The sequence below is a fragment of the Lonchura striata genome, chromosome 2 (assembly GCF_050655825.1).
Source record: "Lonchura striata isolate lonStrDom1 chromosome 2, ASM5065582v1, whole genome shotgun sequence".
In the NCBI taxonomy this organism is placed as follows: Eukaryota; Metazoa; Chordata; class Aves; order Passeriformes; family Estrildidae; genus Lonchura; species Lonchura striata.
The window spans coordinates 92331390-92344213 of record NC_140704.1 but is presented as its reverse complement, the minus strand read 5'-3'; the positions used below and the strand labels follow the sequence as shown (position 1 = coordinate 92344213).

General features: G+C 38.0%; 1 protein-coding gene across 7 annotated transcripts in view; it reads left to right on the top strand.

Moving 5' to 3' along the window:
- The window catches only part of MOCOS (molybdenum cofactor sulfurase), a 213383-nt gene that overhangs the window by 162190 nt on the left and 38369 nt on the right, over positions 1–12824 (top strand). The window lies entirely within an intron of this gene.

Below are 12824 nucleotides of genomic sequence, written 5' to 3'. Positions count from 1 at the left end.
AATTCTTTCATAGACACCTTATAGAAGGGGGAAGAAAAACATTTGCTGCTTCTTGTTTATGATTACAAATAAAATACATACAACAGAAAGTAAGCTTCATCAAACTTGCTGTGCAATCTCTTCATACCTGCATGCATGTCTAAATTTATATAGGTTTATTCGAATCATAGTTAAATCCAATACTTTTGTTAATTGTTTGGAAGTGAAATAGTGGCCTCGGCTTTGGTGGCATCTATGGTCTGCACATTCATACCAGATTCACAGGGCAGTGTCCAAATGCAATCCAGTTGAGTCAGCAGAACATAGGTTCAGAAGGCTCCCAAAAACATTTTGGGGAATTTTTTATGAAGGGAAAATTGGATGGCATTTACCTACCAAGAGTGGACACCACTTAATGACTCAGGTTATCTTTGCATATTAAAGGAGAAATGACCTAATGTCCTATTCCTTTATGAATGATATCCCATTTACAATTAATTACTTATAACAAGGCATCAAACCAATTCTATTTGCCCCTCTGACGGGCAATTGTTATGTGCCCATTGACTGTTGTAGGGCACGGTGTGACTGGACATTAATATTTGGTAGCTTGAAAAGGACGATATGGCCAACTGATTCCAGAGAAAATATTATGAGGAGCATTGGAGCAGTTTATTTGGAACACTTGAGATTGGCAAGAAAGACTTCATAAGTAGACACTGTCTTCAGAGTATACCAAGCTTACATTTAAGCCTCAAGATTTGCATAATTGGCATGATATTCAAAACTCTGAACTAAGCCCAAGATATTTAGGATGTGAAAAGCGTGCAGTGAAATACATGATGTGTAATACCACTGCTGAAAAATGGAAACAGAGAAAAAATTATGTCTTTTGTCTGTGTAGCAATGGGGAAGAAAGTTATTTTTATCTGCTCATATGGTTGAAAGCCATTTGTTGGTGTTATCAGTTTAATTACCGGAGCTCACAAGATTGTGCCAGTAAACACAAACACTCTTGAATTACATACATAGGGTCAATTGCACCAAGAGGAAATAGTCACAATCTCAGGTTCATCTTTGACTAAAACCTTCATTGCAGCTCTGAAGAGCAAATGAAGGCATTTCATTGAAGTGAGAAACAAATAGTCATGACTGCACTCTCAGAGACGGCAGCAATTTTTACAGCCTCCTGTCCCAATATAGATGATATAGAATATTTGGATGTTAAGAAGTGATAGGGTGAGAGTGAAATAATTATAGAAGTTAGTTGAATTTCTATTGCTTTTTTGTTTAAATGTTTCTTTGTGACTATTGCAGGGTAATTCGTAGAATATTCTACTTGGAATAAACTTGTGTTGTATACTATATGTATCATTGGTTTAATTGATAGTTTAATTACTAGTTTAGAGGGTTTTGCTCTAAATGGTAATTAAAACAATTAAATAAGAGGGACTTGTGTACTCCAAACAACAATAGTCACTCAAAAGCTTTGGTTTTAATTTAGATTTTTCATGAAACATTTCTTTATCTACTACCATTTTGAAATTTCCATAAACCTCTCATCTTTGAGCACTAAAACTGCATTAAATTTCCTCCTTTGAGCTGCATCAAATGCCTTCCATGAAAATTATTTCCTTCAGTAAAGTAGTAATTTGTTCTTACAATCACTTGGGAGGACACCTGTATTCTTTTCATGCAAGATGCCTGTTCTCTGCAGTAGCACCTCTGTCATTTTGTTAAGTGTTTATTTGCACTGCAGCATCAAAAAGCCCCTGTTATGAACAGGGGTTGAAATATGATGTGTACTTGACAGGTCCAGGACATGAAGATGGCCTTTTTGCCAAATGGCTTCTTCATATATACATGTCTAGTCAAGAATGGATAATTCCCCAGCATTGTAATTTTTTCTGCTAATGAAGTGTGGACAGATGACAGACTGGTAATTTGGAAAGGTGCAAAAGTGCAGGGGTAGAGATGAAGGACCTCTGCAGGATAGAAGCAGAAGAGCTGACATTAAAGCAGCAAACTGTCAATCTTCTGCTTCCTTGTGAGGCTACCTGAAAAATAAAAGCAATCAGACCTAGACTTTAAAGAGGTCTTGTGATATAACACAGGATGGTGTTACAGATATATATATATATATATCTGGTGCTGAGCTAATGCAGCAAACACTTCACACAGAGAATCATCAGCTCATTCATTAACAATGAATATCTGCAGCTTTCAGCATATATGAATATCATATGTTCCGTCATCCCCAAGTCTTTTCCAGCCTCTCAAACACTGACAGCAATGACTCAGCCTCAGTTTGCATCCTTGCCATATTTTTTTTTTCAGCAACAACTTGCATAGAACTCTATAAAATCCAACCTGATTTGAATGTCAAAGAAATGGAACAGTCATAAGAGGACAAGATAGATTTGAAACAACAATCATCCACACAAAAAAGTGGATTTCTTATAAACTGGGTCAAAGTGCAAATGTTATATGTTCTCTTCACACTTGCAGATGTGAAAAACATCACCATCTCTGCTCTGGGAGACCTTCTATGCCAATATAATTTATAAAATCTTCTCTTTGTTTTGATAGAGAGACAAGACCTGCAAAATTCTTTTTGCGTGTTCAGTAGATAATTTCAGAGTGATTTTACAATCCCTTCACATTTTATTCCATAAAGTCAGATTGGAAGCCAGAAGAAGGGAAAGAGGTAGGAGACACACATGGCCAGATGGAATTTTACCTGAAATGTTTGTTGAATTGTATGCACTGGAGAGCCCTTACCCAGCCATAACTTTCAGTTCACTGTTATGCCAGTATTGAAAAATAGCCCTTCCCTTACCAAACTTTTTCCACTCCAATTTTCTGAGACAATATTTTTTTTTTTTCTCCTCCTGTGCATTATGGAGCCAGTAATGGGCTTTAAAAAGCGAGCAAACTATCATGGCTGTTTTTTGAAAAATGACCATCATTTCACATTTCAGCTGTGGATTACCAGCATCCATCCCTACTCTGCTTTTTCACAGTGCCTCCTTAGCTTGGAGCCTGAACCTAAAAGCACAAGTAACTTGCTGTGATAGGCTCACCTACAAAAGTTCCCTTAGTGGGAACATATATGCTTGTCATGTCCCCTAAAGATCCTGTCAGGAAGGGAATGAGCATCAGTCCATTAGCAGTCTCAGCCTTCTTGCCTACCACTTCACACTTGTGTGTGATAGACAAACTGCTATAACAGGAATAGCTGCCAAAGACAGAGAATGTAAACATTTTGGTTTGCCTAAGGAAGGCTCTTCTGCAGTGTTGCATATGAATGAGTTTTGCCTCTCAAGACTGAGAACCCTGCTCACATAGATTATAATCAGTTTTGCCTAGGAGCCTGCATTACCATGTCCTGGCTCACCCTCATCAATCCAGATAGAGTGAAGGGAGGTCTAGACTTTGAGTTGACTTTCTTCATCCACTTCTCAATTAAAAGTAAGAAAATCAACATTTCTCAAGAGACGACTTCTAGTGTGCATCCCTTCAGTCTAAATCTATAAAAAGGTTTGATGACTGCTCTTATTATGGTATGTGCCCACTGTCTCGCTCACTTTCCTCCATTTCAGACACCATGAAATTAATATAAAGTAAGGATTGACTTGATGACCCACTGGGTTTTTCCTTTTCTCCCTTGCTTTCTATCATTCTGAAGCAAAGACCAGGGTCTTCCATCGGAATGTATGGCCTCAAATCACTTACATCCTACCACTCACTGTGGCACCTTCTGTACTCCGGTAGCCTCTTTCTGCTAGCAGTACATGTTAGGAGTACATCTTTAGTTCCAGATCACAGAATATTCCGAATTGGAATGGATCTGCAAGGATCATCAAGTTCAACCCTAAATAAATGGCTCATATAGGGATAAACCCCACAACCTTGGTGATATTAGCACCTTGCTTGAAGAAGACAAAATCAGAATGAGACTCCCCCAAAAAACAAAGTTTCATTTTCCATTTAATCCTATTTATCCTTCTGCATCCAAAGAATTCTATCTTAGTGAATTTTCACGTAAGCAGCTTAGCAGCCGAACTAAATTCAACTCTGTGGTTTGAGATGTAGAGGAAGAAAAATATATCTTAGAATTGCATGGTCATCTTTACTTAAACCTTTCCTATCAGAGCAATTTGTTCTGGAACTTCATTAAAGAGAGAAACAAATAACCGCACCATGATTACACTCTCAGAGATGGCAGCAATTTTTATATGCAGTATATACATGCAGTACTATATTCAGTACTGCAAAATATTCCCCTAGTATTTAAACTAAATTTCTCGCACTGCAGAGAATAATAATGACTCCAGTATTACATGTATTGGCCAAATAAAGAGACGTCAATTTGTGAAGAAAAACAGAAATAAAGAGTATTTCTGACATCCAAGATGGAGGAAAAATTGGACAAGAAGCATGAAGCAATGTTGTATGGTGAGATGTGACAAGGGAAGAGACAGAGCAGTATATGCAGGTAGAACTTATTCCATCTGCTTGTATTTGGATAGGTCTGCAAACAAAATAACACAGGACAAAGTGGTGTGAGGCAGGATGGGAAATGCACAAAAGAAGCAGCTGCTCTAGGTAAATATCATGGTGATAGCCAGTTCTGAAGTGCTTTCATACTGTAAATACTTTTCACACTGCTTTGGTTTCATATTCTCTTTTAAAAGCTTCCTTTTCCTTTAGTAATATCTTAAGAAATTGTTCAGCTGGATTTAGATTAGTAACCAGGACCTGGCAACAGCCAGGTGAAATGCCCTCCTTCTACTGTAGGCTTTCAGTGTCACCTTGAAGGATTAAATGCCTTATTTTCCCAATTTACTCTCACCTCACAGGAATGGAGAAAAAATAGGTTAAATACTGTCAAATCTTCAGATATCAAGTGGCGGATACATTTGTATATACACACAGCTGGTTCAATACATATTCATATCACTGCTTACCTGATAAAAGGGACCAGGCAATACCTGAAGTGGGTTGATTTCTCAAAGTAATTGCTATTGTGTCTTAGACAATATTTTTAGTTTCACTAGAAGATCATCTCCAGTCCACTGTACACGTGGTGTACAGAATTAGAGCAATGGCAATATGTGAATTACAGGAGTGAAGAAAAGGAACGAGCTACAGCATTTTGCATGCACAGGAAATTGATACAAAGTCAATTGGATCAGTCAGTACTTGTCTGGAAATGCATACCACATCCCTACAGGAGAAAGTGGGCAATGAGGGGGGAAACCTCCTACTATATTTAACCTATTTGAAACAAATCTTCATAGAATGATATTAAGCAAGACATTTTTGTTGCTCTTCATATTTAGGCTTCTTAGGGTTTTTTCCCCCATCTGTTTCTTTTTATTTCCATGTAAAACAATCATTCCATTTTGTAAGTGCAGCATTTTTCATCTGAGCCACAGAAAATGGAAATACAGCATTTTTTAATTCCAGCTAAGAATGGCTTTGCAGCAATGGTCATATGACTCTGAGCTAGTTACACTAATGCTTTTAGAAGCATAACCACTCATTATATTAATTTTGATGACTCAGGGAAAGAAAAATGTTCTCTAACTTGCTTAATGGGATTTTTGGCCATCTTCCCAATAGCTACCTAAAAATTGCTGAGTTGATTACTCAATATTGATTTTAGCTATAGATTTAGCCATTGATTTCAGGAAGCTAGGAATGGCAGACAGACCAGCGCAAACAAGATTATAAGGACAAAAAGATTGTTGTGAAGATTCCTGTTGAACATATACTGATTTCTTTGGTTCCAATTAGTTTCCAATTGTGCTGTGGATGTCTTGGACCAGGGAGATAGCAGCAATGCAGTAAACTACACTGGTGTGTCAATAAATGGCACCTTGTTTCTTCAAACTGGCAAGAAATCATTACAATCTGGATCTTTGCTATTGTGACATGGCACTAGGTGCTCAAAGACAGCCCTTGCAAAAAGGAGCTCACAATATAGGAAGCAGCTTCATTGATCTAAGTCCGAACATAGTCATAATCGTTAATCACTGACTGAACATAAGGAGGTGCTGTACTTCAGAGGCTCAATGTGAGAAATGCAGACCAGGTTAGTAGGTAATGCAGCTCTCTTCTTGCTGAGGTAGTAGTGACAGAGTACAGGCTGAATTCTTTCTGTTTTATCTCGTTGCAGGGGGACAAAGACACATGTGAGTTAGTGTGCCTGAAATTGCCTACTATTAAACTGTACATCAGAGCTGATCAAGGTTAGAAAGCCTCATGAAAGACTAGACTGAAGGTGTTGTCTGACACTGTTTCTCAGGAGTGTCCTTGCACGTTGCTAAGGAAACGAAAAGAGATAAAAGAAAGATGCTCATAGTTGTTCAGATCAAAGAATCCAAGATGAATGAGGGAGGCTAAATATTTTCTGTTTGGTAACAGGGCCAAACTGTGTCTCTAAACTACAGACCTTGTCACATGAGAGAAATGTGGAAAAAAAACACATGGTACCAGCAAAAGAACTGCACTTTTGAGAGCTTCCACTGGGTTCCCTTGTCCTTGATCTTGGTAAAAGCACATCAGCTGCCTTTGAATGTATGTGGTGTCTAGTTTCAGTCCACCATCTGAATCCTTTCAAGACAAAAAGAGACTGGCCCCACCTTCTCTATTGCTCTGCTTCCTTTTTCATCTTCCTGCCCCCACACCCCTCTACCCCACCACACCACTATATAGGATCCTGTGACTGTAATTAAAGTAATACGGGAATTTGACCCTGCAACATCCCTGTGTTCTATTATCCCTGTTTTGAGGAGTTAGATACAGACAAAAGAGGATTGAAGTGCCTTTAAAGAAAGAGGAAAAGGTCGAGAAGATTTTGACTGTGACGTGAATTAAACCTACCTCACTGGACTTTCAGTAGCATGCACTGCACAGTTTTATTCCTAGGCATTGTTTCCACTTGTATTAATCTGCTACATTCCCCTTTATCCCTCTAGATATGAGTTATAGCTTAGTCTTCTGGTTTTTCTCTGGTATCCCAGATTGCAAGAAAAGATGTATTCCATTTGCCATCTGTATGGCAGTTGTCTTCTGTTAAGTGGGCAGTTTTCCTTATCTCTTCCACAACCAGTCCTCTCTCAGAGGAGACATCTGCTGATAATGGGCTATTGAATGTCACTTTGTGACTGATAAGAGCTGTAGCATCCCATTGTGAGATGCTCTGCCCAGAGGGAGGAGCCAAGCATTTCTACCTGGATATAATCCTGAGTTTCTGGAGCATCAGCATGACTTTTCCTGCACTAGATTTCCCAGAGGAACAGCTGCCTCTTCCACTGCAGGAAGACTACACCCTTTTCTACAGGATCACTGCTCCAACAGAACCACACCTGACACTGCAAGAGGACTGCAGCCATAATTCCCAATTGGACTGCTGCCAACACCCTGAGTAATAGGGTGTCAGGTTGTATTCTGACTCTGTCAGTGTTGTTTTGATTCACTGCATTGTTTATTTTATGATTTTATTTTATTCCCTAATAAAGAACTGTTATTCCTTCTCCCATATTTTTGCCTGAGAGCCTCCCTTAATTTCAAATTTATAACAATTCAGAGAAAGGGGGTCTACATTTTTTCCATTTCAGGGGAGGCTCCTGCCTTCCTTAACAGACACCCGTTTTTCCAAACCAAGACATCTGGCTTCAACATTTCTGACTAGCAGCAATTTGACCAAAAACCTTTAGCCTAATAGTTGGGGATGCTCAATGGGATGGAGAGATACAGATGTTTTTCTATGACTCACAAGAGGATGCTTTGTTGAAATCAGTTAGGAAACCACTGAGGGCTTGAATTCCTTTGCTTTTCTTTCTTCCTGAAATCCATCCTTTCTGTATCATTTTAGTGAACCAGATTTTCATTGTCAATGAATGCAGTTTGACCTGGAGGGAAAATAAACCAAAAGAAACAGAAAACAAGGTGTCATTTGTTGGACAGATCTATGGTCATTAAGGCACCAAATCAAAGAAAGAAAACCAAGGTGTTTAGCTTACTCATCGGTCTGTTCCATTTCAAATAGTTGGATTCAAATTCCCTTGTGTATTCAGCAGGAAATAAAAAACAGTAGAAAAAAATGTTAGGTCATCCATTAACAAGGCTGTGTTTCATTGTTTCATTTTATTTTTATAGCTACCCTATCCCCAAGAAATCTTCTAGCTTCTGGTTGTCAGAAATGCAAAATTATTGTTACTCCTTTATGCATGAAGAACCTGCAGTTCACTATGTATATGGCATCTCCTAAATGAGAATTCCTGCAGAGTGGCAACCCACATATTTTGAATTTTGCTAATATTTCCAGCTTGTTTATCTCCCATGCAATCTAACCTGCTATTTGACTGTCTTTAAAACTAGCTGAGAAAATTATCACATCGACTGTAAAGTTCCTGGTAAGATAGCATTTATACTGAACAAGTATATTCAGGACACTGAACTTGACAATATTATTACATTTCAATGTCTCTGTCTAATATTTCACTATCTTCTACCAAAGGGATTTTGGTCAGAGTAAGTGATGAACAGATGAAGACTAAAAAGAGATATACATCCCATCTTGGGTTAATTTAATCCATTGTCAACAACTAGAGAGGCAAAAGGAGAGAATCAGATTACTCAATACTGAGAGAATCTGCCCACATAGAAATTATTTCTCTGAGATGGAAAGAAAGAAGCCTTTATAGCAGAAAACTATGCAGTTAAAACAGTTAATGAAACTGTAACTCAACTAAAATTCTCTCCTTCTCCCCCTCCCCACCACAAAATGGTTTGAAAACAAGTGCTGATTTTTTTTTCCTTCTGACCTACTTCTTATTAAATTGTATTTAATAAGATTATGCATTTGCATCAGCAACAGCATTTCACAGTCAAATGCTGGATGACAGAAAGAGCTAGCTTACTTTCTCCAATTCCATGCCATGAATCAGTGAATTAATTTACCAGTGGATGTGGAGAACAGCATCTTGAAGCCTGTTTTATAACCAGCCATCAGTGGTGTGCAAAGAAATTCTTGTAATGAGCAAATCCATCAGATACTCTGATACTTGGGCATTGGCATTGTAGAAAGCAAAATGAGAAGTCCTAATCCCAAATCCTGAAGGACAGCACTTGCCAGTATTGAATTAAATGATTTTTTTTTTCAGAACACTTCACGATGTATTATAAAATGTTTCTTTATTAATGTGAATAATTATTGTGATAACTTACACAAATAAGTACTTGCTTGAATAAGAGCTACAGAATTGCATCCTATGGGAATGACTTCAGCAGGGGTTCTAAAGCATTCATCATTCTTAGTGAAAGTCTTAGACTTAGTTGATGAGGAATAATGCAAAATTATGTACTATTTGTAAATCTTTATTCTCATTTAGCATATATGTACCTACAGCAAGTATCATTTTCAGACTAATTTCAATGGAACCTGAAGCCAGAGAAAAACTTACAGCTTTCACTGAGTGCCTCAGAAGCCCTGAAGTGAATTGTTAGCAGCAGTCACTCCTTTAGCAAACACAGAGGAGTCACCAGTGCATTGTGTGACAGGGAATGGGAAAGCAGAACAGACCAGAATCTCAGTTCTTCTCAGAGCTTTCCAGCTGATGAGTATCAACTGAAATACCAGATTTCCAAGAGGGGACTACTGTAGGGTAATGCATTAAAGTGAAAGCTCTACACTTCAATATTTTTTATATTTTTTTAAAAATTATATTTATCAGATAGAGCACTATGAAAAAAAAAAACCCAAATGTGAGGTTTTGATCAATCTGGCAACACTGAAGAAGAGCTCATTGATGGAAAAAAAAAATAACTGTTTTAAAAAATTTGTTTATGCAAACTTCTTTTATGTATCTTTATTAGATTTCAAGACCATGACTTGGAAATGTGAAAATCACATTTTGCTTGTCAAAAATCAAGACAACATGACATCAGAAGTGTTGGGGTGTGAAGCAGTCTACAGGCCCACAGTAAAGACCTTCAGAAAAAGTAACAAATGCCAAGGGGCTCTGAGAGACAGAAGGGACTCTAAGATAGCATGATGCCTTGATTACCATGTCCTCACTGACTGAAATCAGTAAAACACTGCATTTGTTCTGAATTTAATTGTAGTCTTTAATCTCTTAAAAACCAAGGCACAATCATTCCAAGTATCAGATCCAAGGAATCACCAAAACTGACAATCCAAGTACATTAGTACCATTAGTACAGTTCATGCTTCTGTGCCTTCATTGATGAACTCATTCCTGGTTCCCAAAAGTCACCCTCTGCTGTTACAGAGAGAGCTGCAAGTGACTTTCTGTATTTCATAACCCTGAGCTCAATATCCGTTATTGCTCCTTATGGAAATTTTAAAGATGTGTTTTATTTAAGGAAGCTTTTCTTCATCAGAATAACTGTAACAGATGTTTTATGTTGTATTTGTTTTGCTATGTGATAGCACTGCAGAGAGAGATTAAATTAACTCCCCAAGTAGTGTATTTCTAGGGTGAAACTAAACAAGAAGAAATCAAAACATATGTCCAAGGGAAAACCAAGCATCTATTCAAGGGACAGATATTTTTGCAATGCTGCCTTTTCTGGTTCTTTACATGGTGTCATTGTTTCCAGTGAAAGTGTGCATCACATTCCCAAGATCTGTGCACATTATCGCACTGGTGGTAATGAACATCAGCTAATACTAAAGCTATTCATAACTTATCTTTTTTCTCCTGAATCATAACTCCCATATTCCTCTAATGATGATGTTTTTATGTCTCAGTAGTCCTGGTCTAACGTACATATATGACAATTAAAGTATAGGTGAGGATTGAATTGCATGGCTAGAGTGAAATTCCTGTTTATTAAAAAACAGTAATAATTTATTTAACAAAATTTAAAAAAAAATAATCTTGTTTGCAATTCCTTGAAGATGTGGCATGAAAACTATATTACACTACCTACATTTTGATAGACAAGGCTGCCCCAGGAATGTTACTTTTAAAAAATATTAATAGTAAAAAGATTCTATATTTTAAAGGTTTTTGTATACTGAGTAAATAAGCCCAAATACTGTACTGTTTCAGCAGTGAAGTATGTCATGATTTTTGCCTTGCTTGTCATGAATAACAGAATGACAGATCCGCCCACAAGTTACTAGCACCATGACAAACCATGCTATGGCAGAATGACAACTTTTCTCATCTAAATTAAAAAAGACATCAAGAAAATGTCACTGTTCCCATACTGAAGTCTTCTGACAAAATAAAGCTAGCAACACCACAACAATCTCTCTCAACAGATGCCTTTGACTAAAACTTCAATCTGAGAAACATACTTTAAACATAAGATATTCTCCGAGGCATTAATCATCAATAGGGATGTTGGGGCTGATTGTATTCTCTACTTTCCAAGTCTATATTTTGATTATGTCTGTGCTGGAGAATCAAACAATTTTGAACTGAACCAGTGGCACAGAACACATTTAAATGTGAACTTGAGAACTTGTGTGCTATAGCAATATAGAATTTTTTTGTATACAGCATATTTTTGTGCAGAGATCCTTATGCCCCACACATGAAAAAAAAGCAATAACTCTGTTTGAGCTGCTTTTAGCAGAGCTAAATACTATTTAGGCTGAATTGTTTCAGCATGGAGTAAGTTCTAACAGAAGGCTTGAGTTTTCTAGCCACTGAGATAGTAACTTTAAAGGTGCTTGGTACACAGAGTTAAACTCAGAGATCTCAGAAGATGGAAGATTGACATATCCAGACAGAAGATACAGTGAATTATACCAGAAAGTGTTTGGTATATATACTGGGCCATTGTTCTGTACAGAGGGAATTTATGTTAAAAATAATAAAAGCCAGTAGAGATTTAGCCAGCCACAAAAGCTATGTTGAACATTTATGCTGATACCTCAGACGAAGCATGGGCTCACAGTTAAGGAAGTAGTTACTGTGAGTTGGTTGACACTCCTTTTCCACCCCCCTTAGGCTGAGCTGTTGTTGTGCATCCAGCTGAGCCCGAGCTTCCTGCATGGGGGATTCTGTCCCTGGTACAGCGGAGTCCCCCGAGTCTGCAGTGTGGTCATTCTCAAGGCTCTCTGCTGCTCTCCTTTTGTAAACAGGGAGAAAAAGCACAGAGGGGTTAATGAAAGTTGTGCAAGGTTGTTTTGGGAGTCTGGTAGAATGGGGGCCAGATTTCATGCATTTATTTGTCTGTCCTTTCTTGCAGTCCTGACAAGGAATGCTTATCATTTTTCATCAAAGAAATAGCTGGTGGTAGCTCAGCTAATCTTATCAGCTGCTGCTGTTGCTTTTTGAGATCAATATAAAGCATTTCCAGGTCCCTGCATTGAGGTTCCATGGTTTCTTAGCTGTGCTAAGAGGATCCCTGTAGTGTTTCTTAGTTGTGCTATGAAACCCTGAAAATCCGTATCGCTTGCAGTGCTGTCCTCCCAGTGCATGCATATATATGTCTCCTTCTGAGGCACATATGGGCACGTTCTTCTGTTCTCTTTGCACATCATTTCCATTCCTTTCCATAATTTATTCATGCCAGTTTGTTATCAAGTATTTTATTTCTCCCCATTCAGTGTTCAGTGGATAATAAAGAAAGAGTGTAATACTAAACAGCACGAGGAAGAAATGCACCAGGGACTTGAGGGGTTGTATGTGCAAGACTCAAGGAGGTATTCCAGTCCATTCCCTGTCCTGGCAAATGTTACTGCTTACTGAGATGCTGATCCTTCCAGCACTTGGGTGTCAAAATCCCGTAGATGCCATTAGTTTCTGTGACAAGGACTTGCACTTTCAGATCCTTGGAACACAAAGTTTTCT